This window comes from Desmodus rotundus, chromosome 9, assembly GCF_022682495.2.
Source record: "Desmodus rotundus isolate HL8 chromosome 9, HLdesRot8A.1, whole genome shotgun sequence".
NCBI classification, from domain to species: domain Eukaryota; kingdom Metazoa; phylum Chordata; class Mammalia; order Chiroptera; family Phyllostomidae; genus Desmodus; species Desmodus rotundus.
In genome coordinates, this window is record NC_071395.1 from 64,683,108 (window position 1) to 64,710,072 (window position 26,965).

Consider the following 26,965-nt stretch of genomic DNA (forward strand, 5'->3'; position numbering starts at 1 on the left):
GACATAGTGAATACTGGCAACGACCTTGTAACCAGAGTGTTGTGGCTTTTAATCTGGATCCCTCCATTTTTGTGTCCTATACTAGTGATAGTTACAGTGGTAATAAAATGCCTTCCCCTTTTCCTTCCTCGGTGGTAAAGTTACTAAGAGAGCATGGGCTGTGGAATACTCCGGTGGGAGCTTGGCAGGACGAGGGAACAGACATTGCCCAGGTAACCCAGATGCCCAAGCCAGGGGAGCGCTTTGGCATTGGGCGTGAAGGAAGGAGGTTGTGTGTGAACGTGGGGAAGGGCGTGGTGTGAGGCAGCCCTGGAGGGGGCTGGAAAGAGCACCTTCTGCTCGTTTTTTGTCCCGACACTCTCCCTCCATGCAGCTCTGGGGGCTGTGCCAGTGGATCTTCTGGCCACCCCCTCACTGCAGGGGTGGGGTGGGAACCAGCTGGGTGTATGGGAGAAATTGGAGCCTAGCCCTCCCAGGGCAGGGTTCTTCAGGCAGCCCCTCTGCATGGAACCTAAAATCTGCTGCCTGGCTGAGACTCCATTTCTTTGTCTGTGAAATGGGAGACATCTGGGCACCATCCTGCCGAGGTGTAAGACTCCCAGTGTCCCAGCCCACCCCCAGGCCCCACCCCCTCTGCACAGCTCCCACCCTCCCCCTCCTGGGGCTGTGCTGCTGACCCTTGGGGAAAGTAGGCACAAGGCACCCACAAGCATCAGCCTGGGTAACTTCCATGTGTCCAGGGCTCTGTCCTGGCTCCCCCTGTGACCGGGGCCAGCAGGCTGCCCAGGGAGGCAAGGTGGATCCTGCAGGTCTCTGAGGCAGACCCTCCGCCCCTGCCCCTCACACTTACTCATTATCCAGGGCACTGGGCAACTCGGGCTGTGGCCAGCCAAGGCTGCCTGTGGGAGTGCTCAGGTGTGCAGGTGGCTAGCAAGCAGGAGGCTTGGAATGGACAGTCTCCAGGACACAGTTACCCTGGACCAAGGGGGCCGTGGCCATGCCCTCTTCAGGCTGGTCCCCGTGGGCTTTAGGGCTGAGGCATGGAAGCTCTTTGTCCTGTCCGGACCCCTGGTAAGGAGGCAGAGGTGAGGGGTCATGAGGCTGGGCGCCAGCGGCTGTGCAGGCACCATTTGGGGTGTGCAGGGCTGGCTCAGAGTCCTGCCCCAGGAACTTCCCACGTTGACTGTGTTCAGGCTGCACCTGGGGCTGCTGCCCAGAGCAGGTGACAGCAAGATGACTGTCCCTGGACAGCGCTGGGGGGGAGAGGCAGGGGGGGTGGCTGTGGGCCCTGGCCATGCTCAGCAGGGACCGGTGTGTCCTCCTTCAGAATCCCACAGGAAGGTGGGGTTGAAACATCTCATGAGGACAGATGAGATCCATTGTTGCGGGAGCCTACAGATCTCCCCAAAGAGGTGTTTGCAGGGAAGAATGGGCCCTCTGCCCTTTTTATTGCCAAAGAAAAATGGCTTTAGGTACATTTTGCTCTGACCAGAAAAGCTAATAGATACGTGCTCCCTGTAAAGGTTTCAGACAAAACTAAAAGTTATAAAGAAGAAAGAAATTCATCTCCAATCTCACCACCTGGACATACCCATTGCTAAGCTTTTGATGGATTTTATCCCTACTCTTCTCTATTTATACGTGGCCTGGCCAACTGGTTATAGTAACGACCTCAACAGCAGGATTGGATGCCTGGGCTGGGCTCCGGGTCCCAGGTTCGGAGCAGGTGTCCCTTGTGCATTCCTGCACGGTCAGGCAGGGGAACGGCTGCCTGGGGTTAACAGTCTGCTGCCGGCACAGGAAGAGCAGAACTCAGGTCTCCTGATCTCCCAGCCCTGGCTGCTGTGTCAGCCTCCGCCACATTCTTGGGCAACATGCCTGGTGGCTTTGAGTGGCTGTTGCAGATCACCGGTGCGAATGCGGGGCAGCAGGCTGAGGCGTGGTGGAGCAGTGCCCCTGACCCAGGCTGCCCCCTCCAGGTTCTGTTCCAGGTGCTGTCCTTCATGATCTATGTCGTGAGCTCAGCATTCTGCGGGCACCTGGGCAAAGTGGAGCTGGCGTCGGCGACCCTGGCAGTGGCTGTGAGTACAGCCAGGACGTGTAGGGCTGTCCCTTCCGGGCTCCTCCCCCAGGGTTCCAGGGAGAAAATTCAGACTGAGGGCTGACAGCTGCATTCACAGCTGGGACCTGAGGCTGTCACAAGGTGGGACACAGCAGGTGCGGGCAGGACCCCAGCAGAAGGGGGTGTCTGGCTCAGCTGCACATTAGAACTGTTGCTGGGTGGCCTCGCCCCACATGCAGGGTCCCCTCCTTGGGCTCCGCCTGACGACCCCTGTGTTCTCTCCTGTGTGGCTTCAGTTTGTCAATGTTTGCGGAGTTTCTGTAGGATTCAGCTTTTCCTCAGCATGTGACACCTTGATGTCCCAGGTAGGTGAGTCTCCTAGAGCTGGGCAAGGCCAGAGCCAATCCCTCAATTGCTGCAGAAATGGTGGGGGTTGGGGACCCCCTTCCCAAGCCTCTCAGTACTCCCTGAACCCGATGGGGCAGCTACCTTCTTCTGTCCACGCAGCCCCTGAGGATCAGGTGCTGCCAGGAGATTGGACCCTCCCCTTTGAAAGAGTCTGGATAGGCAGACAAGAGAATCCTGGAAGGGAAAGGGCGGAGACAGTACCCTGCCCTGCTCAAATGCTGAGGGTGCATACATGGGACCCCCTGCCCTCGGGGACCCAGAGTTCTTGGCTTACGGTGGACCTGGGAACCTGAGTCGGCCCTGGCTGCCACTTCCTAGCAGGGTGACCTGGCAATGCTCTCGGAGCGCCGCTCGCCTCTGCTGCGAAGTGGGGAAATAACGCTTCCCTCACCAGGCGCTTTGGAGAACTGGGGAGAATGGGTGGACAGAGGTTGGTACTCAGTAAATAGCCCCTGCTGTAATCCTGTGAGCTGGCTGAACCCCTGCAGAGGCTGCCAGACCTCTGCTCCTGAGGGCACTGCTTGGTGCGTAGTGCGTGTGCAGGGGCCATCACCCCGCTTCCGGGGACCGAAGAGGCGCTCAGCGTGGGGCTGCTGTCTTGCAGAGCTTCGGCAGCCCCAACAAGACGCAGGTGGGCGTCTTCCTGCAGAGAGGCGCGCTCCTCCTGCTTCTTCCCCTGCTGGGCGCTCCTCCTCAACACCCAGCACATCCTACCGCTCCTCCGGCAGGACCCGCACGTGTCCAGGTACCACTTGGCTCCTGCTGGGAAGCCAGGGAAGGAGCCCCGAAAGAAGCCCCCCTGCAGGCCCCGCAAGCAGTCGGAAGCGCGGGGAAGTTTCAGCTTAGGTTTGGGGATTCCTCCGCGCAGCGTGGTGCTCCAGCTGTGACCAGCAGGGGGCAGACGAACAGCCTGTTTTAATTCACAGCAAAGAGAAAGATGAGGATTTGCTTGGTATTTGCGTTTGTGTCCCAGCACTAGTTGGAACTTCACCGATGCTTTTTAAGAAATGTCAGGCGCACTACCCCACATTCCAAAAAGGAGAAAGAGAACCGAACCAATTTCTGATGAATTACACGGTTTACTATTAACTTTAGAAAGGTTCCATGTGCACTTCATTTGGTTATTTCTTGATAAGAGAGAACCATTTTTACCCCCTTACAATCCACGTTTTACTCCAAGTTTAAGTTCCCTAAGTTACGAGGCCCCTGCAGTTGGGTCCTTGCTGCCTCCTCCTGCCACCTTCCCTACTACTTACTGAAGCTCCCGGGTCTGGTCCGAGACCTGCCCAGGGCCTGGGGAAGCCCCTCCTCAAACCTGGGTTCCCAAGACGTGCCCCCTGACAAGGGCACAGCGGGTCAGCTTCTGCTCCTCTTGCAGGCTGACCCAGGAATACGTGCTGATCGCCATACCATCACTTCCGGTAAGCGCGCTGTCAGCCAGCCCGGCAGCGGGTGCAGGCACCCTCCCCGGATTCCGGCTTTCTGCCTTTGCACCCTACCCGCTGGCGAGGCTCCTAGCCCTGCAGGACTTCCTCTGTGCAGTGAGGATGCTTGAAGGGGTGGGAGAGAAGTTCCCCTTCCAGCGGGTGCAGACTGGGCTTTTAAAAAGTAACAGAATGTGTTTTTCTGGTTAGAAAACCGTTTATTGGAGAAACTGTAGAAAGCCTGGGGAATAAAAATTCCAAATCACCCATAATCCTACCACCCAGAGAGAACATAGGTTCTCTTTCCAGGTTATTTCTATTCGTGAGTTGTGGTTTCAAGCGCAGATACACACATCGTTTGAAATGAGATCAGTGTGTCTATATTGCATTAATATCTGCTTTTTCCCTTTCAAATATGTCATTAGTCTCTTGATATGATTAAATAGTCTCACACAACAGCCATTTCAAAGGCTACATAGTATCCTATAGTGCCATGATTTATTAATGAAACTTTACATGTTAGATATTCAGGTTGTTTCCAATAGTAGCTATTATAAATAAGCATTCTTATAGAAAAACTTTGTGAACATTTGTGATGATTTCCTTAAGATGCGTTATTGGAATTAGAGTCATTCTGTCAGTGGCTTTTGATACCAATTTGTACCAGTTGTACTTCCACTAGCGACGCCCTCATCCGCAGAGCATTATTAATTTTTTCCAATTAGAAGTAGTTTTAACATGTATTTTATTGCCAATGAAGTTGAACATTTTTTCATGTATTTACCGATCATTTGTTTTTCTTTTGTGAATTGTTTATATAGCCTTTGCTTATTTTAGCGGGTTAATCTTTCTCTAATTATAATAACTTGTTAAATAATAGCTTAACCCTTTGTCATATATGTTGCAAACACTTTTCAGTTTGTCACTTGCCTTTTAATTTTTTGATATATTTGACTTAAAGAATTTTTAACGTATATTAACAGATCCATAAACCTTATTCTTTATATCTGTCTTTGATGAGCTTAAAAACACTTAACCCAAATTAAGATTATCTAAAATTTGCTATATTCTCTTTGGATCCTTTTATGGTTTCCATTTTTATATCTAAGACTTTAATCCATTTAATGAACTCTTTCTAAGACTAATTATTGACTATTCCCTTCTTTCTTTTCTCCATGAGTTTATGGAGTACTAAATAAGCCGTGTGTCTACTTGGGGCAGTTCCTGAGATTTCCGCCTGACCCAGCGGCCTGTACATCTACTCTGGAATCCACCGCCCACTATTAGATTTGTCGAAGCTCGGTGACACCTTACTTACTCCCTGGCAGTTCTGAATCAGGCATGGTCTTGCTGGCTGGAGTTGTCTTGTCTCTGGAACCTCAGCGCCCCTTTATCCTCCACAGCACCAGGGGGCGAAGTTCTGGAGGAGAGACCTCAAAGGGAATAGGTCATGTGACTTCAGATTGTGCTAAAACATGCCTAGGTCGGAACCCTGGCCACACCCACACTGAAAGCCCAGTGCCCTGACCTCTTTGGGGTCCAGCCAGCTCCATGGAAACCATGTTTTGGCTCTTCAGACAGAGATGGTGGTACCTTGTCCAACAGGGCCATTGTGCCAGGGCAGGAAAACACTATAAAGTTATCACTGTGGCAACTCCTTTATCAAATGTAGCAAGTCCCTCCCACAAAATGCAGCTGCAAAATTTAACAATAAAAATACTTACACAATGCTTACCTAACATTTGGAATGGTTAAATATGCCAAATGCTGTTTTGTGAGCACTTTGCACATATGTATATATAAATAATAAGTATACACACATTATTACACTCATTACAGATGAGGAAACAGGCAAGAGAGGTTATGTAATTTGCCTGGAATCACACAGCCCCTCAGAGGTAGAACAAGTATTTAAACTCAAGCAGTATAGTTCTAGCTTTGTTCTCTTAACCTCTGTGCTATGCTAAAAAAGAAGCAGAGGGCTAAAGGGAAGGGGACAAGAAGGCTTTGACAGAGGACAGAAGGGCAGCAGCCAGACACCGGAGTGGTCACAACCTGTGGGTTTGGGCTCTGGCGTGTCCTGTGCACAGGCCCCTGGGCAGCTCTCCAAGCTGATGGAAGGCTGGGGTTGGCAGCGGGAAACCCTGTCAGGCCCTGCCTCCTGCACAGGCCTCTGAAGTGCTTGCTCTCAGAGTCAGTGCTCCCTGCCTGCTTACCTCCCCCTGTGGCCCAGTGGGGCCCTTAGAGCTCTCTCCCATAGGTAGGGCTGAACACGTACGCAGGTGAAGCCTACCTGCTCGGTCTCAGACATACTTTGATGAAGTAATTGCCCCCAAACTCAGATATCTAAGAAATATCTGTTAATGTTCATCTGGTTGTTTTTTGGTAGTCGATGTTTATTTGTGTGTGTATATATTTTATTTTATACAGGTGATTTTTCTTTATAAACTACTGGCAAAATATTTGCAAAATCAGGTACAGGGCCCTGGCTGGGGGGAGGGGTGGCCAGCACACCTGCCCTGTTCCAGTGGGGAGAGGGGCCTGGGGCTGTCTCCCCTCTGCACCACCTGTGAATCCGCAATGCCATGTCCTGGCCCCTGGTACAGGGGCCACTGAGGAACTGCATGTCCCTAGATGTGCCCATGCTTGTCCACACACCCCTGGTCCTGTCCACCCCTTAGCAAGGCCAGTTTTCATTTATTTCAGAGAATCATCTGGCCCCAAGTCCTCAGTGGCATCGTGGGCAACGGCATCAACGGCTTGGCCAACTACATCCTAGTTTTGTGTTGAGCCTGGGGGTCAGGTGAGGCCCGTGGGCTGCGGAGGCCTGGACCGAGAGCGCTGCTCACCAAGTTCTCCACCCCTCACTGGGGGCAGGCCAGTTATCATCCTTTCCTCTCTGGTGGAGGCTACTCGCACCATCCAGAAGTGGGGTGTCCTCAGGAACTTGATAGGGATTCGCCACCAAAAAGAAAGGAGAGGGGCCCACCCCCAATCATGCACCTGCCTTCTAGGAGAGGCTGGGAGGGGGCGCCTGGCAGGATAGGGTGGTAGTGTTGCTGGCAGCATCTGTGGCTCCTGGGTGGGGCCAGCACCGAGACTGGCTGCTGAGTGAGCCTTGCCTTGCGGGCTCTAGCACCGGAGCACCACTCCAGCAGTGCTCTCCCAACTTCCTCAGGGACTCTGCTTATGCCAGCACCATCACTCACATTGTGCAGACGACCTTTCTGTTCCTCTACATCTTGCTGAAAAACCGGCACGTGGCTACGTGGGCAAGTGGGGAGGCTGCCCTGCTTTCCTGTGGGCCAAGCAGGTGGGCATCAGGTGGGTCACCCTGGGCACAGGGCGTTCCTTTGGAAGGCAGAGTGCTCAGCTGGAGCCCCATGGGAGGAGCCCCATCCCAGCCTGCCTCTATTTTCCTCAGGACCCCTTTCCCTTTGCTCCACCCCTCAGAACTCCCACCCCAAAGTCCTGGGGTCCCCCTCATGCCATGTGCCACAGTGCAGAGCCTGATGAAGACATGCCCAGGGACTTTTCCGCTGGCTCCTGGATGCCAGGGTAGCAGTTAGAGTAAGAACACAGGTAAAATCCCAGGTGTCAGCCGTGCGCTGGAGTGCCCAGCGTTCCTGATCTCAGTTAAACTTCACAACACCTAAGGAGTCTGACCAAGATGGAGGCGTAGGTAGGCACACTGTGCCTCCTCCCACAACCAAAAGAAAGACAACAATTTAAAAACAAAACACAACCAGAACTGACAGAAAATTGAACTGTATGGAAGTCTGACTACCAAGGAGATAAAGAAGAAACATTCATCCAGACCGGTAGGAGGGGCGGAGACAGGCAGCCGGGGCAGAGGGGTCTCGCAGCAAGTCGGTGGCTGGCAGACCCAGAGAGGTGATGGATTGTGGAACGGGGCAGGCCAGGCTGCAGTCAGCAGACCCCACAAGGTGGTGGCTGGCGGCCCCTATGGCCCCACATTCGTGCATAGATAAACTGGGAGGAACAGCGGGGGAGCAAAACAGACCTCACAACCCAGGGCTCCAGCTTGGGGAAATAAAGCCTCAAACCACTGATTGAAAACACCCGTGGGGGTTGAGGCGGCAGCAGGAGAAACTCCCAGCCTCACAGGAGAGTTCGTTGTAGAGACCCACAGGGGCCTAGAGCATGCACAAGCCCACCCACTCGGGAATCGGCACCAGAGGGGCCCAACTTGATTGTGGGTACCGAAGGGAGTGATTGCAATCCAGCAAAGAGTGGAGCAAGCACCATTGCTCCCTCTCAGCCCCTCCCCCACATACAGTGTCACAGTGCAGCCACCAGCGTTACCCCGCCCTGGTGAACACCTAAGGCTCCGCTCCTTTATGTAACAGGTGTGCCAAGACAAAAAAAAAAAAAAAGGCCAAATGACAGAACACTTCAAAGCTCCAGAAAAAATACAACTAAGCAACAAAGACATAGCCAACCTATCAGATGCACAGTTTAAAACACTGGAAACCAGGAAGCTCACAAAATTGGATGAATTTGGTCGCAAATTAGATGAAAAAATGAAGGCTATGCTAAGAGAAACAAAAGAAAATGTGCAGGGAACCAATAGTGATGCGAAGGAAACTGGGACTCATATCAACGGTGTGGACCAGAAGGAAGAAAGAAACATCCTACCAGAAAAGAATGAAGAAACAAGAATTCGGCAAAATGAGGAGAGGCTTAGGAACCTCCAGGACATCTTGAAATGTTCCAACATCTGAATTATAGGGGTGCCAGAAGGAGAAGAGGAAGAACAAAAAGTGGAAAACTTATTTGAACAAATAATGAAGGAGAACTTCCCCAGTCTGGCAAAGGAAATAGACTTCCAGGAAGTCCAGGAAGCTCAGAGAGTCCCAAAGAAGCTGGACCCAAGGAGGAACTCACCCAGGCACATCATCATTACATTATCCAAGATTAAGGAGAAGGAGAGAATCTTAGAAGCAGCAAGAGAAAAGGATACAGTTACCTACAAAGGTCTTCCCATAAGACTGTCAGCTGATTTCTCAAAAGAGACCTTACAGGCAAGAAGGGACTGGCAAGAATTATTCCAAGTCATGAAAGGCAAGGGCCCACATCGAAGATTACTGTATCCAACAAAGCTATCATTTAGAATGAAAGGGCAGAGAAACTGCTTCTCAGATAAGGTCAAGTTAAAGGAGTTCATCATCACCAAGCCATTATTATATGAAATGTTAAAGGGACTTATCTAAGAAAAAGAAGATAAAAAATATGAACAGTAAAGAGGACAGCAAACTCACAGTTACTAACAACCACACCTAAAACAAAAACAAAAGCAAACTAGGCAAACAACTAGAACAGGAACAGAACCACAGAAATGGAGATCACATGGAGGGTTATCAACAGGGGAGTGGGAGGGGGAGAGAGGGGGGAAAGGTACAGAGAATAAATAGCATAAATGATAGGTGGAAAATAGACAGGGGGAGGGTAAGAATAGTGTAGGAAATGTAGAAGCCAAAGAACTTATATGTATGACCCATGGACATGAACTATAGGGGGGGAATGTGGGAGGGAGGGGGTGGGCAGGATGGAGTTGAGTGAAGGGGCAGAAATGGGACAACTGTAATAGCATAATCAATAAATATATCAAAAAAAGATAAAAAATATGAACAGTAAAATGATAACAAACTCACAGCTATTAACAATTGAACCTAAAAAAGACAAAAACAAAGCAAACAACTAGAACAGGAACAGAATCACAGAAATGGAGATCACATGGAGGGTTATCAGTGGGGGAGGGGGAGGGGAAGAGGGAGGAAGGGGGGAAAGATACAGAGAATAAGTAGTGTAAGTGTTAGGTAGAAAATAGACAGGGAGAGGTTAAGAATAGTATAGGAAATGTAGAAGCCAAAGATCTTACATTTACTACCCATGGACATGAACTAAAGGGGGGGAATGTGGGTGGGAGGGGGTGTGCAGGGTGGAGGGGGATAAAGGGTGAAAATGGCACGACTGTAACAGCATAATCAATAAAATAGATTTAAAAAAGAAAAAAAAAGAAACATCCAACCAGAAAAGAATGAATAAACAAAAATTCAAAAAAATGAGGAGAGGCTTAGGAACCTCCAGGACATCTTGAGACGTTCCAACATCCGAATTATAGGGTGCCAGAAGGAGAAGAGGAGGAACAAAAAATGGAAAACTTATTTGAACAAATAATGAAGGAGAACTTCCCTAACCTGGCAAATGAAACAGACTTCCAGGAAGTCCAGGAAACTCAGAGAGTCCCAAAGAAGCTGGACCCAAGGAGCAACACACCAAGGCACATCATCATTACATTATCCAAGATTAAGGAGAAGGAGAGAATCTTAGAAGCAGCAAGAGAAAAGGACACAGTTACCTACAAAGTAGTTCCCAGAAGACTGTCAGCTGATTTCTCAAAAGAGACCTTACAGGCAAGAAGGGGCTGGAAAGAAGTATTCTAAGTCATGAAAGGCAAGGACCTACATCCAAGATTGCTCTATCCAGCAAAGCTTTCATTTAGAATGGAAGGGCAGAGAAAGTGCTTCTCAGATAAGGTCAAGCTAAAGGAGTTCATCATCACCAAGCCCTTGTTGTATGAAATGTTAAAGGGATTTATCTAGGAAAAAGAAGATTAAAACTATGAGCAGTAAAAATGACAGCAAACTCATAGTTACTAACAACCACACCTAAAACAAAAACAAAAGCAAACTAAGCAAACAACTAGAACAGGAACAGAACCACAGAAATGGAGATCACATGGAGGGTTATCAACAGGGGAGTGGGAAGGGGAGAGAGCGGGGAAAGGTACAGAGAATAAGTAGCATAAATGGTAGGTAGAAAATAGACAGGGGGAGGGTAAGAATAGTATAGGAAATGTAGAATCCAAAGAACTTATATGTATGACCCATGGACATGAACTATAGGGGGGAATGTGGGAGGGAGGGGGTGGGCAGGATGGAGTGGAGTGAAGGGGGGGAAATGTGACAACTGTAACAGCATAATCAATAAGCATATTTAAAAAGTTTTGAAAAAGAAACAAACCTTCACAACACCTTATTATTCTATTTTATTTACATGGAGGAAATTGATGCTGAGAGAGGTTAAGTAACTGGCCCCAAAGATGGTCCATGGTGGGGGCTGGACTCCATGGCTGTTTCCCCCCAGGCTTCAGGCTCCGAGCTTTCCTGCCTGCTGAGGCCTGTCTCTGTAGCCTGTGGGCTCCTTTTCCAGGCATAGAGGGAGCAGTCCTTCGGCCCCCGGGGAGTCCCTCAGGGCCGGGCCCTCTCCAGTCTGCACTGCCCTCTGCCTCGAGCATCCTTCTGCATTCTTGAGCTTGTGCCGTCCTCCCAAAAACCCTTCTGGGGAGGCAGGCCAAAGATAACAACTCAAATTTTCAGATGAGGAAACAGAGCCCAGAAAGGGCAGAGTCCTTGTCCATGGTCCTGTGGTGTCACAAGCCCAGTGGGAAGCCCGGCTGTACCTGAGGCTCCCGTCCTGAGCTCCTCCATGGTGCTGGCCAAGGGAGCTGGTGCCCTGTCCCCGGGTTCTCCTGCCCCCACCCCCATCCCCCACCTGCACTGGACCAGCTGGCATGCTCTGTGTAAAACACCAAGTGCCCGGACCTGCTGAGCTGAGTCCGGGAGTGGGCAGAGGGTCAGCTCACAGGGGGCGCTGCTGCTCAGTCCTCAGGGCTTCTGCTCCTAGGCTGGTCCATCCAGTGCCTGCATGACCATGACCCTTTTTTCCGCCTGGCCGTCCCCAGCATGCTCATGCTGTGCATGGAGTGGTGGGCCTACGAGATCTGGAGCTTCCTCATGGGTATGTGGACTAGCAGGGCCGGGGGAACATATAACGGCTCCCCCAGCTCAGAAGCCCCCTCCGGGGCCGGCCCAGGCCCACAATAGGTCCGTTACTCGCTCATCTCCCCACCCTTCTGTGAGCTCCCAGAAGGCACTGCCGCAGCGCCCCAGTGGAGGTGGTCGAGTCAGTGGGGGAGGGGAGGTTGAAGGGACTGGCACGCAGCACGAGTGGGCGGGGCAGGTGTGGACACTCTGCGCCCAGTCAACCCGCCTGAGAGTCAGAAGGCCTGCGCTGCAGTCGCCCCAGAGACCTTCTCGTCCAAACGCTGCCCCCATTTACAGATGGGAAACCAAACCCCGAGAACAAGAAAGACTGTCCAGAGTTGCACGGTGGCAGAATGGAGACCTGAACTTGGGTTTCCTGGTCCTGGTCTAGCTCTCTTTGCATGCCATGCCACATCCTTCCAAGAGTTCAGCTTGAGAGACAAACCATACTGGGAAACAGCCTGCAGCAAATTCCATAACTGGGCAGGATTTTCCCGGAAGGCTGAAGGCCAAGCAGGAACACTTTGTTCTGCATCTGCCCTTCAGAATCATTTACCCTTGCCTCCCAAGCAGAGGGGTGTTCTGTCAGCCTAGGGTCCCTCGCTGTCTCCCACAGGCCTGCGCAGTATGCTGGACCTCTCAGCCCAGGCTGTCCTGTATGAGGTGGCCACAGTCATCTACAGGGTGAGGCTCTGGGGCTGCCTTTGCCATGCCCGCCACCCTGGCCCACACCCCCCACTGCCCTGGGAGTGTTGTGGGAGGGGGCAGGCTGCCACTCCTGGGGTCCCTCCCCAACTTTCCACGCGGCCAGCAGGCCCAGGCCCTGCCGACTCATACGCAGGCAACCTGCAGCCTCCACCCTGTGGGTAACACTGAACTCATATGATGCTACAGTTTTTTGGACCTAAGTAATACCATTTAAAAATTGGGGGATTTCACATCATCATCTGGATTTTTGCATTTTCTTGAAAAATGGACATTCTACCTAGCGGTGGGCCCTTGTTCCTGCGCCCCCTTTGGAGAGAGCTGGGTGACAGCATACCCTGGTGGGGGCATTGCTCTTCTCCCACACAGTCCCCAGGCCCTCCTTTCCCCACAGCAGCACAAGCTGTCCTTGTCCCTCACATGCAAATCTGCCAGGCTCCTGGGGGCAGGCAGTGTTTAAGCAAAGGATTCACAAAAGTCTACAGTTACAAAACTCATTTATAAGGTGATTCTTATTTTTGCAGTTGGTTTTCACTGATACTTTTCCTTACAGGGAACTTTTCTGGCATATTTAGGGCCATGTTTAAAAGGGCCCTTTTAAAATTCATTTACTCACGAGGTTTTGGGAGCACAGTGATTTTGGCTGCAAGGCCAGTCTGCCTGTGATGTTTAACGGAGTGGATGGGGGGCCTGCTGGCTCACTTGGGGTATCCCCACCCATCTCCCAACCTCAGATGCCACCCCTGTTTCTGGCAGCCATCAACACCCTCTCCTCTCCTTTCCTGGGCCCATGCTGCCCTCCCACCCAGGGGCCTGGGCCACAGGGGCTCAGGGAAGCCCCATTGCCAGCCAGGGCCTTCTTCTGGTTCAGCCGCCGCCTGTGGAGGGGCAGAGGCTGGCTCCATTAACAGTGCCTCCTTCCCCTGATCCCAGGTTCCAATGGGGTCAGCATCTCAGTCTGTGTCCGAGTAGGGATGTTCCTGCGAGCTTCAGACACTGTGCAGGTGAAAAGATCGGCTGTCTCAGGCCTGCTCTGTATAGGTGGGTGGAGTTGTCTCTTGGGTGGGTGGGAGGCGGGGTTTGGAAAGCTGGAAAGCCAGGGGAGGGTCTGGCCTGTGGGAGTGGACAAGTTGACCTTCCAAACCTGTGATACTTGCCCTTGTGCCCGGAGCAGCGGTGCTGGTGAATGGACGGTGCCTCAGCCCTTAACTCCATGAGCAGCAACTGCCTCCCTTGCCTGACATGCCCCTTCTCTCTGCTGCTGCGGCTTTTTGGCCCTTGCAGGGACAGCTCGCTGCCACCCCCCTTAGTGTGACCCTTTGAAGGCTCCTCTTCCCCAAGCTTTGCCCGCCAGCTGCTCAGGGTCCCCTGCAAGCTTGCCCTCCCAGCATCCCCAGGAGCTTGGGACCTGGGCATCCCACCCTCAGAAGGAACAGGTCTTGTGTCCTCCACCACGGCTCTGCTTCCCGAGGCTGACAGGTCCAGATCAGCTCCTCGGTTGAGAGTAGCAGTTCTCGGGCTTCTGCATGCCCTGCAATCCCCTGGAGGCCGGGGCAAAACCCACAGATTGCCTGGTCTCACCACATGGAGTTTCTGGCTCAGCAGGTTGGGGATGGGGGTCTGAGATTCTGCATTTCTAACATGTTACCAGGTAGTCCTGTTGCTGCTGGTCCAGGAAACCCTACTTTGAGAATCATGGGAGGAAAGGCATTTTAATATTTTTAAAAATCCTCAAAGGAATTTTTAAAAATACCCAAAGGCATTTTTTTCATTGCTTTGAGAGAGAGGGAAAGGGGTAGGGAGAGAGAGAAAGAGATAAACATCGACGTGAGAGAGAAACATCAATTGGTTGCCTTCTCGTCCAAACCCCAAACAGGGTACAGTCATCTGCACCCTGACCAGGGATCGAACCCACAACCTTTTGGTCTATGGGACAATGCTGCAATCAACTGAGCCACACCAGCCAGGACAAGAGAGGCATTTTATATGTAGTCCTTTCTGCAGGATGCAAAAGAATGTCATAGTCCAAATGAATCGCTCTAATGCAGGGGACATTGGGCTTGTGGGTGCGGAGGGTGGGGCTGACTTGTGCTGACTGGAGCAGGAACCCCGCCTCTGGTCCCCCGCCTGCCATGGGTTGTGTTTAGCTGAATGCTCTTCCTTTGTCTCTTTCAGTTGGCATCTCGCTGGTTATCAGTGCCCTGTTGAGCATCCTGAGAAATAAACTGGGGTATATTTTTACCAATGATGAGTAGGTAATCGGTTTTCTTCATTGACTTCTGGGAGATGTCAGAGTGGCTTGCCGCCAGCCCTCAGTCCTCAGAGATTTGTCACATGCCTGGCTTGGCCCTGGCGTTGTCCTCACAGAGAGGAAGCCAGTGTCTGTGCTTGTGTCCCAGGCCAGGGCCTCCACCTCCGGCTTGTCCAGAGACAAGACGCTGATCGAGGGGCAGCACAAAGCTGGGGCTCTTCTGGAGCTTAGGAAGACCCACAGACATGCAGAAACCCAGGGCTAGGGGTGTCGGGCGTGTGAGGGGCAGCAATGTCTAATCCCAACATTTTGGGGAGGTGGTGTACTAAAGGGATATAACTGGGTCCCTAGGAATATAGTCATGTCTTAGTGCTCCCAATGCATGCTCTTTCCTGTTCTTCTGCAGAGAAGCCATCACCCTGGTGAACAAGGTCTTGCCCATTTACATCGTCTTTCAGCTCTTTGAGGGCATCTGTGTGAGTACTGCTGATGCACCTGCCGTTCCTGAGGCCTCGCAGTAAATGCCCAAAGTATTTGCTCATGTCAGCTCTACTTGTATTCACAATAGTGACTCCCCTTACCTTCTGCAATTCCAACAACCCAAAAGACGAGTGCAGATTAGCAGAGCCCTGAAAAATTGCACCAGTGCAAACTCTCAAACCCTCTTCCTTCCTTGTTCCTTATGAGCAGGGCCACAGGCACTGACGGGTGCCCCTGACCAGCAGGAGCTCAACAGCAACCCTGCACCGGGGCCAGCGCACAGGGACATTTCTGAGAGGGGGAGTCAACCCAGAATACAGAGCAACTTGAATTTTCTGTCCCTTTGACCATGAAAGGACAGGTCCCATTTAGTGCAGATTTGAATTATATGAATTTTTACAAGCACGGCATAAGAAAAGGAAACACTGAAGTCTCACTTTGTACGCCAGATTTGAAATCCAGTGTCTTCTCCTTTGCATTGGGGTTGAGCGAGCCCTTCAGGAATGCATCCCTTACATAACATCCAACAGCTCTGTGTAGGATGTGTGGGCTTAATTAGAGACACAGAGCTCCTGCACTCAAAAAATAACCCCCTGAGAGAAATTGTGGGGCATGCTATCCAGTTTGCTCCGTATTCTAGAATTTACCTTGGAATCTAGCTGGGCATTCAGAAGACACACTTGGAACACATGCTCTTCGCCTCAGCAGAACGGCTTCCCCTGGGCCGTGTTCTGCCATCATACCGCAGTTTTTGTCATGGAACACTGAAAGAAACTATCTTGTGGAATCTGTAGTTGCTTTCTTCGGGATGTTGTCAGGATACTATTCATGTTTTTTCTCCTGACCACTGATAACGGTTGGGAACAGCTTTGCGGTTCTCAAGAAATTAAGTGCACCTCCTCTCCGGTGGGCGGCACTTCTCTGCTCTCTCTGCCCAGGGGCTTGGAGACAAACCGACAGCTGCCAAGTGTTAGGGGCCGGAGAGCTCGTGTATCTGCATTCTGTTGTCTTTCTGCCTATCTATGTCGACGTTATTCTTAATTCATGTTTTCCATGGACCTTATTTTTATTTTTTGTACTTTTATTGAGTTATAACTTACATACCATAAAATTCATGCATTTTAAGTGAGTAAATTAGTGATTTTAAATAAACTCAGAGGTGTGCCACCGTTGCTGCAATCCAGCTTCAGAATCTTTCCCTCAACCCCCCGAATTTCTGGGAACCTGTTCTGCAGTCAATCCCTGGCCAGCCCCAGGCAGTCCACTGATGCGCTTTCTGGATGTGTGAGCTTTGCCTTTTCTGAACACTTCATACAAAGGAAATCATACATCTTTTGTGACTGCCCTTTTTCACTTAGGATAATATGCCCTTTTTCACTTAGGATGTTTGAGGTTTATCCATGTGGTACCATTTTCCAGGTACCACATTCCTTTTTATTACCAAGCAACAGTCCATTGTGTGGATGAAACTCATTTTGCTCGTCCATTCATCAGTTGGTGAACATGTGGGTTGTTTCTAGTTTTTTGGCTGTTATGACTAAGGCTGCTGGGAACAGTCTTGTACAAGTCTTTGTGTGGATGTATGTTTTCCTTTCTCTTGGTAGAGTCCTAGGGGTTGAATTGTTGGGTTGCATGATAGGTTTATGTTTAACTTTCTAAGAAACTGCCAAAGAGTTTCCCAAAGTGGCTGTGATGCAGGCGTTTTGGGGGTCCAGGGACCTGAGGGTCCAGGACCTATTGTGGGTTCTTGGCTTCATGCAGGAAAGAATTCAAACTACAGCCAGCACAGAATTTGAAGTGGAAGTTGCCAGGGTCCAGCCTCAGCAGGTCTCAGGGTCCCCAAAGGATGGATGGTGCAGGCGAAGAATGAGGGATCAGACAACAAGTTTGATACCAGAAAACAGCCAGCCCTTGTGGGTCTGACGGAAGACTCAGAGTTTAATTAAGCTTTATTTTATAGGAATTTGTTATATAACATCAAAGGAACAGGTGCATGGCATGATTTCTCAAGCAGAAAACGTCTATACAGAAATACCAAGAAAATGTACAGGAAGTTCTACAGATTTGTTCATACTAAACAAAGGTTACTTTGACCAGGAGGGCTATCAATCAGACAACTACAAGTAACTACATGTACAAAGTTTCAAATGTCTATAGATTATCTGATATCTAACAAAGTTTTCAGAATTTGGCATAGGTCAAAAAGATACGCTAGACTAGTCAGCGGTTATATGTAAACTATTAAAGGGCCTATGTGGTTAGGCTTTCTAATTTAATCATCTATCCTCCTGTCTAGGTTCTTTCTTTATGCACTTTGCAGGGAATGATCTTTGTGTTTGTTCCCTCGTGCTTAAATCATAATAGTTCACCTATTTTCCTTGCTCTTTTACCCATCTAGTTTTGTCAATTATTACTCCTGTCCAAAGTATGGGGGAGTTGTACTAAGGGGGATATCTAGTAAAATTTTTCTCCATTTTTCGGGCAGCTAGCCTGCCCATTGTCTAATATTAATCTTCCAATAAGTAGGAGAAGTTGGCTGTGGAGGGGTTATAAGGGACTTTTGTCCCATGGCCAAGAAATCATTTTGTACAATTGCATTGGAATTCTGCAGTTCAGTGGACCCGAAATACAAGTGCTCAAAAATCCCGCCACCTAGTAATAGCAAAGACATGCATGCAAGAGGAGATATACAGGGAGTCCAGCCACAGCTGCCTCTGCTGTGCAGATGCATCTCATCCGTCCTGACTGTGTCAAGGGTCTGCTGTTGGTCAGCTACCGACAGGAAGTGAGTTTATTAGTGAAGCAGTGAGACAAAAAGTGGGCTACTCCACAGACAGAGAAGCACCCTCCCCCACCTTTAGTAGAATTTGCTTCCTTTATTGAGGTTCATTTAATTAAGGGAGGTGTAGGGTATTCATTAAGGATGAGAAATATTCAGGGTCTTCCTGGAAAAGGGGTGGAGATTTCTCAGAGGGGCTCTGTCGGCCAATCTGTGTCCTTCTATGTAGGCTTTTCATTTCTGATCATGACAGGTGCCAGGTGTGTTGATTAGTGTGCTAACATATTACAATGAGCGTATAATGAGGCTGGGGTGACCGTCAGGTAAAATTAGTCTCCACGTCGGATCAAGCTGGTCTCTGTCAGTATTAAGCCATAAATCCAATGTGGGGGTGATCTTCTACCTTCTTGACAGTTCCTGTAGCCTTGATTGATTGCAGCTGTTTGCGGCATGCCCATCTCAGCTCTACCATTTTACATTCCCCCAGCAGTATGTGAGAATTCTACTTTCGCTGCTTCTTTGCCAATTCTTGGCATTGTTTGTCTTTTAAAGAAGTTAATAGAGTTTATTTTTAAGAGCAGTTTTGGGTTCACAGAAAACTAGGGCAAAACAATTGAGTTCCCATTGCTAAAAAAAACAAAATTCAACTGAGTAAATTTGAAATCTAGTTGGATTTATTACGTGATTCATGAAGGCAGCATCCCGTCCAGCAATGAGAAGGGCTCTCAGAGGGGTTGGACAAAATGGAAGGTTTTTATAGGAAAGGGGTGAGGCAAGGATATAGTATCAAAAGAAAAGCAAGGATTATTTCTGGGCCCCAGACATCTTTCCTTCGGGGGGAGAGAGGGGGTGAGTTGTTATCCTGCGGGTTGGCTCTCCTTTTTATGGGGGGTGGAGAGGGTCCCTGTGACAGATGACCTTTCCGGTATTGATCAGAAAATGCCAGACTGGTCGATTACGATTATGTTTCTGGGAGAGGCTGAGACTGCAATTAGATCAAGTGTGAAATCTAAGTTTGCTCTCATGGCTTTTAGCACGAGTGCTGCTTTTTGCAGCCTGTGGTTTTCTCCTTATGACCATAACCACCTCCCTCCCCTCGATTTTCTCTGCCATCAACAGTTATGTTAGTGTGGCATGTTTGTCAAATTGGTGAAAGAACATTGATGTGTTGTTACTAACTGAAGTCCATAGTTCACGTTAGGGTTCAGCTCGTGGTTGTACATTCTATGGGTTTTGACAAATACATAATGAAATGTACCCACCATTATAGTATAGGAATAACTTCATTACATAGAACTCCTCCGTGTACTACACACTCACTTCTCTCCTCTCCCTGTGGACCCCCACCCCGAACCCATGGCAGTCACTGATATTTTTGCTGTCTCCATGTTTTGCCTTCTGGAGATGTCTCATAGTTGAAATTATACTGTATGTAGCCTTTTCAGATCGGCTACTTTCACTTAGTAACATGCATTTAAAGTTCCTCCTTGCCTATTCATAGCTTGAGAGGTCAATTCTTCTCAGCACTAATATTCCATTGTCTGGATGGACCGCAGTTTATCCACTCATCTATTGAAGGACATCTCGATGGCTTCTAGGTTTTGGCAATCACGAATGAAGCTATAAACATTCTTGTGCAGGTTCTTGTGCAGACATAGTTTTCAACTCTTTCTGCCCATACCTGGGAGCATGATTGTTGAAGAGTGTGGTACTATTATTATGTTTTTAGCTGTGTAAGAAATTGCCCATCTGTTTTTCAAACTGGCCATATTATTTTGTATTCCCATCAGCAGCAAGAGCTCCTGTTGCTCTACCTCCTCGCCAGCATTTGGTGCTATCAGTGTTTGAGACTTTAGCTATTCTAATAGGTGTGAAAGTGGTACCTCGTTGCTGTAATTTGCAGTTCCCTGAGGACATGTGATATAAAGCGTCTTTTCTTATGCGGACATGCTCCCTTTCGATTTCCCATTGAAAAGTGTTTCAAATCCATCCTAATTCTAGCAAAGTGAATAAAATCACATCCACACATAAACAAAATAACTAGTACAAAAAGTAATTTCAGAAAAAGGTTTGCAATCAGAATAAATAAAGATTCCTCAAGTAAAATACTTGACATAAAAATAATTTGATTTTTTAAAAAATGGATAAAAGCTCAGAGAGAAGGGCAGAGAAGCAGCAAGAGGAAAAGAAAACCAAATCTTTACCTAGTCTCACGTTGAACCCAAACCAGCCTGGACAACTGACACACCCATTCCCAGCTCACAGAACTGCGGGGTGGAGCACAAAGGGGCGGCCAGCCACTGACGCCCACTCCCTTGCTCAGTCAGTGGGCGAGCCCAGGCCTAAGGACAGGCTCAGAAAGGGCCCAAAGTCATCACTCAGTTGATCTCAAAGCCACATTTCTGTTCCCAGCTGAAGAGGTCTATGCATGCTGCTCCTCTAGACCCTTAGGGAGAAAGGCTTGTCTGCCAAACCCTTTGGGAACTTTGGGCAGAGGCTGCCTAGCAGGGTGCCCTGCCCCTGAAGGAGTCTTCCCGGAACCACGGCGAGCCTGGGGAGCACAGTCAGTGTGGACCACCAAGTGTTCCACGAGGCTAAGGAGCCCATCCCGACTGAAAGGATGCATGTCGGGCTGGGGCTGGTGTCTCGGGAAAAGAGCAGGAGAGGCAGATGCTGCCCGGAGACCCAAACGCGCCTTGGACCTCAGGAAGAAGAAGAATGGCAGAAAGCTCCTAGATGGCACACACTAAGTTTGCTACCATGGATTCTAAAGGCACATTTTAAAAACCAAAACAACTACTCAAAACGAAAAGTGACGTAGAGGTTTTCAGAAGGTTCTCAGACTGTGAAACAAAGAGCTCAGTGTCTGATCGGCGCTGATCCGCGGAGCCTGGCGGCCGGCGCTCCTCCGGGGCAGCCGCGCAGGAGTGTTCCTTTGTGGGAGTGATGTGTGCTGGGCCCTGCTAGGCCATCCCCCCACACTTCTTTAGATTCCAGAAACCCACCCTCACCCTTCTCAAATTGTGGAAGTTTTTACATGCTGATAGTCTGGGACAAGTCCAAAGTGCCTGAAGACAAGTTAAATCTTCTTTTTTCAACAACCCGTAAGCCTCCAGCCGTAGAGAAACAAACACCTAAAAGAAGACATGCCCCACGTGGCTCACTTCACGTGAACAAAAGGAGGTGCTTCTACCGCACTCTCAGCAGACAGCGCTGGGCTCTGAACTTTGCTGGCCACCGCTCACCGCTCACGGATGGCCAGGAAAATCCACAGGGCCTTTCCCCCCAGCACAGCTTGGAATTTCCGAGAAAACCCAGATGATTTCAAAGGCAGCTGGTATCTCCAATTCCACCAAAGCTGTGATACTATGAGCCAACCCCCTATCAAATTACATTTAAACAAAATGCAGGTATAAACACAGCTATTTCCCACCCCATTCCTCCTTTGCATCGTCAGTGTGTTCCCTCTGGCGTCCAGAGAGACCACACCTTGGCCTGTCCTTCCTCACTGTCATTACCATGGATTTTCTCCTTCCCCTCAAGGACACACAAGCTGCTTGGGAAGCCAGCGGTCTGGTGGGCCTCTCAGCACGCCCCGCCTGTAAGAACTAGTCACCAAGGACAGGCTTCACATGGCAGTCAAATTCGCAGGAAAAGCCTGCCGACTTCCCTCCCAGAAGCTGCTTTCCCAGCACTCCCATCACCACAGGACTCTCTCCACCTCCACAGCCTGGACCGCTGCTTTCGAGCACACTCAGAACAAAGCCGAGACTGAGGGACCAGGGTGGGAGGTTCCGAGGGCCCGCTGGCTCGGAGCTCTGCGCCCAGATCAGGCAACAGGGCTGGCCCTGCCCCAGTGAGACCATCTTACAAAAGCAGGTGACTGGCCAGCAGGCCCGTGTTTGCCGATGGAGTTAATTCAGAAACTAGAGGAGCTCCCAGGGCAAAAGCGGTGCAGCGGGGGCAGCCACTCAGGCAGGTCAGCACGACTCACCTTGACAAGCACAGCGGCCACGAAGCCCAGGAAAGCGAGGAGCAGGAGGCTGAGTTTTCCTTTGCTGAACCGTTTCAAGAGGAAAAACTTGGCCCAATTCACCTTTGACTGGCTGTTGGGAGGATATCTCAGTTTGTTAGCACTTTCTCTCTTTAAACTCTTTAATAAACAGGGACGATGATGAGAAAAAGTATCGAAACTGTTTTCCGTGATAAGCTCCCATCCCGCTTGAACCTGAAATATAGGGAATAGACAAAGGAGGCTCCGCTGTAGGTGACACCAGCTACTTCTCTGTGTAAATGCTCCCTGCTGCCTGCCCCGCCCCCTGTTTATCTTCTGGGCCAGCACACGTGGCTCTTTTCAGGGACCCCTCCCAGCGCGCCCCAGCAAGGCGAGCCTCCTTGTGAAGAGTGCTCTGTAGAGCAGGGCTGGCACACGTAGCTCTCCAGGGCCGGGGCCTTCACTGAGGCCAGGGGCAGTGCTATGCGCTCTCTGCTCTCCCTCTCACACTCCCAGGGGATCAGGAATTATCACCACGCCCAAGTCCAGAGAGGGAAAGGGAGCTTCGCAGGGTCAGGGGACCTGCCCAAGGTGAAAAATGCAAAGTAGAACCTGAACCCAGACTGGCTGCACTTAAGTGCTGTGTGTGTTCTGTCCCCGCCGTTCCGCACAGCTGTAGTTTTCCACAGCCCTGCAAACCCACCTGCTTCCTCTAAGCTCCCAGAAAGGAGCCAAGTCCAGCAGGACAGGGTCACGCAGCTGGGTGATAACAAGTGAGTGTGAACCCCTGCCCTCCCGAGGAGCCGCGCTCTGTGCAGTTTTCACTTCTCGGACCTATGCCATGTGCAGGGCAGACCCCAGGGCGGGGCGCAGTGGCACCGGCACTGGCACCAGCACCAGGGGGTCAGGAGACGGTTCACGGGCTGGGTTGCCGGCCCACCACTGAGATGACAGCTGGAGTGGCAGGGAAATTTGGCAATATATATCAAGAGATAGACATTTTGAAAAGAATTTGAAAGGCATACACCAGAGATTATCTTTAGATACAAAAATCTAAATTTTTTTTGGGGGGGGGGCTCTAGTTCTACCTATTCCAAGTTTTCTTAATAAGCCCACCTTCCTTTTGCACTTAGGGGAAACAGGTTGGTTTCGTCACACAGAAGCGGTCAATGGTTCCCAGAGTCGATCACCTCCTCAAAGACAGCCTGCGCCCAGGTCACCAAGTCTGCGCTCCGTGGGCGTCTGCGCCCTTACAGGGAGCAGCGTCTGGCCGCTGCTGTGGGTGGGAGCCGGATCCTGTGCACATGGAGGAACCAGACGCACAGAGGCTAATGGCCTTTAAGAATGGGGGCAGTGAAACGTCGGTGGCTGCAGCCCAAATCCTGCTAACCGGCCCTTTTTTCATTCACTACCTCTGTCCACATCCAAACACACCCGGTCCGCCAGCAAACTGTGCTGCTTGACCCCTAAAACCTCCACTCCCTTTCCACCAGCTCCCCTGCCACCATCCTAGTCCAAGTCACCACCAGTGCCAGTCTCTACCTTGTAATGTCCCCCGACCAAGCCCCTCCCCACCTGCCCCTCATGTCAGCCACTGTGCTGGGCGCTGGCAATATGTTTAGGTCCCAGACAGGGACCTGTGGCAATCCGGAAAGCAGCCCGGGGATTCCCGGGACAAGCCTGCCTTAAGCGGGAAGAGGTGGTTAACGGGCAGAGCCGGCCACTGCGTTCCCACGGCGCAGTTTGTTTACGCCGTCACGGAGAGAGCATCGCAGGCGCTTGTAAGACTGGCTTTCATTGTTTGCTTTCTGCTATGAGAGTTTTTACACATTTGTTAATTTGTAACATCTAATAGATAATAGAGAAGCTTGCTACCTAGATTCCAAAGCAAACAATAAAAAGGTGAGGTCAGTCATCCCAGGTGAAAAAGAGGCGGGTAGGTCACAGCCCAGAGGGAGCAGCAGGCTGTGTCCACAGAGCTCAGCTGAGAGCGAGCCCCTTTCAGCCCAGCCTCTCTGGAACACGGGAGGCTCTCCTCAAAGCGGAACCAACTCAGGCAGCGTCTGCCCCGGGTCAGAGGGCTGGGGAGCAGCCCAGGGAGCACCACTTAACCACCCCGGGTAGACACCCAGGGACCTGAAAATCCTTGGCCTGCAGTCTGCTCTGGCATTCTGAGCCTCTCACGTGCCACCGCCCTTCAACCAAAGTCAGAGGGACGTTATTATTTAATGTGAGACCTGCCTGTTGGCCCCCCTAAATCCCCTGAATCTGGGAGAAGGACAATAGACAAGTAAAACAACGAATAGAGCAAAATAATGGCAGACTAGTAAGTGCTACTGATAGGGGACTCAAGTGTTGGAAAATTTTAGCTTAAGGTAAAAATTTGTAAGTCTAGCAAGTAATGTGTATGTTAAAGCTTTTGTTTCTGAAACTACAGATAAGGCCCCTCTTGGCTCCTGGGAAAACAGCTGACCTCCTGGGGCACTGCTAAAGAGTACCGCCTGGGGACAACTGGAGGCATCCGGGCCTTTGTGTTCCAGGGAGAGAGAGATGACCACCGTCGGACCTAACAGTTAACTGCCCAGGACAGGACTGTTGCAGCTTCTTTCACCTAATCCTCCCTGAATCTCAAAGCCTTCACCACACCTTGTTTATTCCCTGGTGTAAAAACGTTGGCCTGGAAAGAGAAGACAAGATGGCCTATTAGGGTATGAACCTACCATCTTCTCAGATCTCCAGCCATCTGAATAGAGCGCCCATAAAGATTCAATCACTGTCATTGTTTATTGGGTTTGGTAGTGACAGGCAGCCTGAACGCCGGTGTCTTTTCTGGTTTCACTACCAAGGATGGGAGGTGGGTGACAGGGCAGAGACTGGTAGAGCAGCAGAGGGCCTGGCAGGGCAGCTGGGCGGGGACTCCCTGCCCGGTGGTCAGGAGGGGACCATGGAGCAGAGCTGCCCCAGCAGCAGCTGTCCGTGAGCCTGTGGAGGGCCTGCTGTGGGCAGGAGAGGACACTTACCCACACTTCTAAAGGGCAGAGAGCTGAGCATGAAGTGCATGATCACGTGGGGGGACATGGGAGAGGGTAAATGAAGAATAATTGATGATGGAAGGAGACTTAATTTGAGGTGAACACACAATACAATATACAGATGATGTCTTATAGAATTATACCCCTAAAAGCTATATGATTTTATTATCCAATGTCTCTCTAATACATTCAATAAAGAGAAAGAATTAAAAAAAATTGCAAACAAACAAAAAATAAAGTAACCACATAGGATGGTCTGAAATTAAAACTTCACTGAAAGCAAACCATGGTGGTGCCTGGATGGTGTGGCTCAGTGGATTGAGCGCCAGCCTGCAAACTGAAGGGTAGCCAATTTGATTCCCAGTCAGGGCACGTGCCTGGGTTGCAGGCCATGTCCCCAGTAGGGGGTGCTTGAGAGGCAACTGATGTTTCTCTCCCTCTCTTTCTCCCTCCCTTCCCCTCTATCTAAAAATAAAATAAATAAAATCTTTAAAAACAAAAAAGTAAATCATGCTGGGTAGTCATGTCCTCAGCTGGTATCTTCCTTCACAATAATCAGTCTTTACTGTAACTCAGCCTGTCTGTTGTCTTGTTGCATCTGTGATAACATACTCTTGAAATGTGAGAGTAATCTGCTCTTTTCCCAGACACCTCAGGCCACAATCTCCCACCAGAGCAGAGACCATGGAACCTCTTGTTGCTCTCCTGTTGCCCAAATGTCATCTCTCTGTGCTGTCACAGACTTCCCCGCTTTGCTTCCACCCACCTCCCTACTCTGCCACCAATGAGCTTCATCTAACCCTTCTTACGCTCCTCCTTTGACTGTAATGTATAAAATAAAGTGCAAAACTGCCCTTCTTTGCAGCATCTTATCAGTCGAGACTGCTTCCTGGCAATTATTATCAGTTTGGCTCAAATAAACTCATAGAAGTTCTCTACACATTTGGACATTTCTTAAGTTGACAACTGTATAAATATGTACCTCCCAGATGAAGCACTGTTACATAAATGTACATAACTGTTGGGAACCGTCCTGCTTGGTTTCAGAAACTAACCCCTAGTGGCTAAGGCTGAGTAAAAAGACCTTGGGACCAGAAGCCACTAAGGAGACAAAGCTTATCTTCCTTGTAGGGGCACTGCCTCTGCCCCCTTTCACCTCACCTTGCCTGGCTCAGGGCAGATGACTGGTTAGCCAATGACGGGTAAGATTCCTCAAAGGAGGGACAACCTAAGGCAGGCATAGTCATGAAAGGGCCATCAGGGAAGGACTTGGGTGGCTATAGAAAAAGGGGGTGATGGACCCTCGCCCCTCGGCTTCGACATAGCCTGAGTCCTCATCCTGTCTTCAAGGAGTCTCCTAATCTCTTGGCTGATTTACTTCCCTTCCCTGCCTTAAGCCTGAAACAATGCTGGAGGTGGGTGCGGCCCTGTGCTGGAAAGGGCGGGTTCCCTAGAGTGATCAGGCTTAAGAAAGAATGCATAAAATCCTATGAAACCTACTTGCTAATACCCTCAATTTAAATGATAAGGGTCCAAGCATGAAATGAGTTTGTTCCCCAAAGTTGTATGGCCCTGTAGCTGTCTGACCCTGACTCTAAATAAGCCCTCATAGTTCTAAAGATGCTCAGCATTACTAGCCATCAGAGAGATGCAAATTAAAACCACAGTGAGGTACCATCTCACACCAGTCAGAGTGGCCAACATAAACAAATCAATAAACAAATGTTGGAGAGGATGTGGAGAAAAGGGAACCCTAGTACATTGTTGGTGGGAATGCAGACTGGTGCGGCCACTGTGGAAAACAGTATGGAATTTCCTCAGAAAACTAAAAATGGAACTGCCCTTTGACCCAGCAATTCTGCTGCTGGGATTATACCCTAAGAACCCTGAAACATCAGTCCAAAAGAACCTATGCACCCCAATGTTCATAGCAGCACAACTTACAATAGCCAAGTACTGGAAGCAACCTAAGTGCCCATC

At 50.0% G+C, this 26,965-nt stretch overlaps 1 pseudogene; it reads left to right on the forward strand.

Moving 5' to 3' along the window:
- The first annotated feature begins 1,874 nt into the window (after positions 1-1,874).
- LOC112308777 (multidrug and toxin extrusion protein 2-like) lies at positions 1,875-26,703 on the forward strand (annotated as a pseudogene).
- The last annotated feature ends 262 nt before the right edge of the window (positions 26,704-26,965 follow it).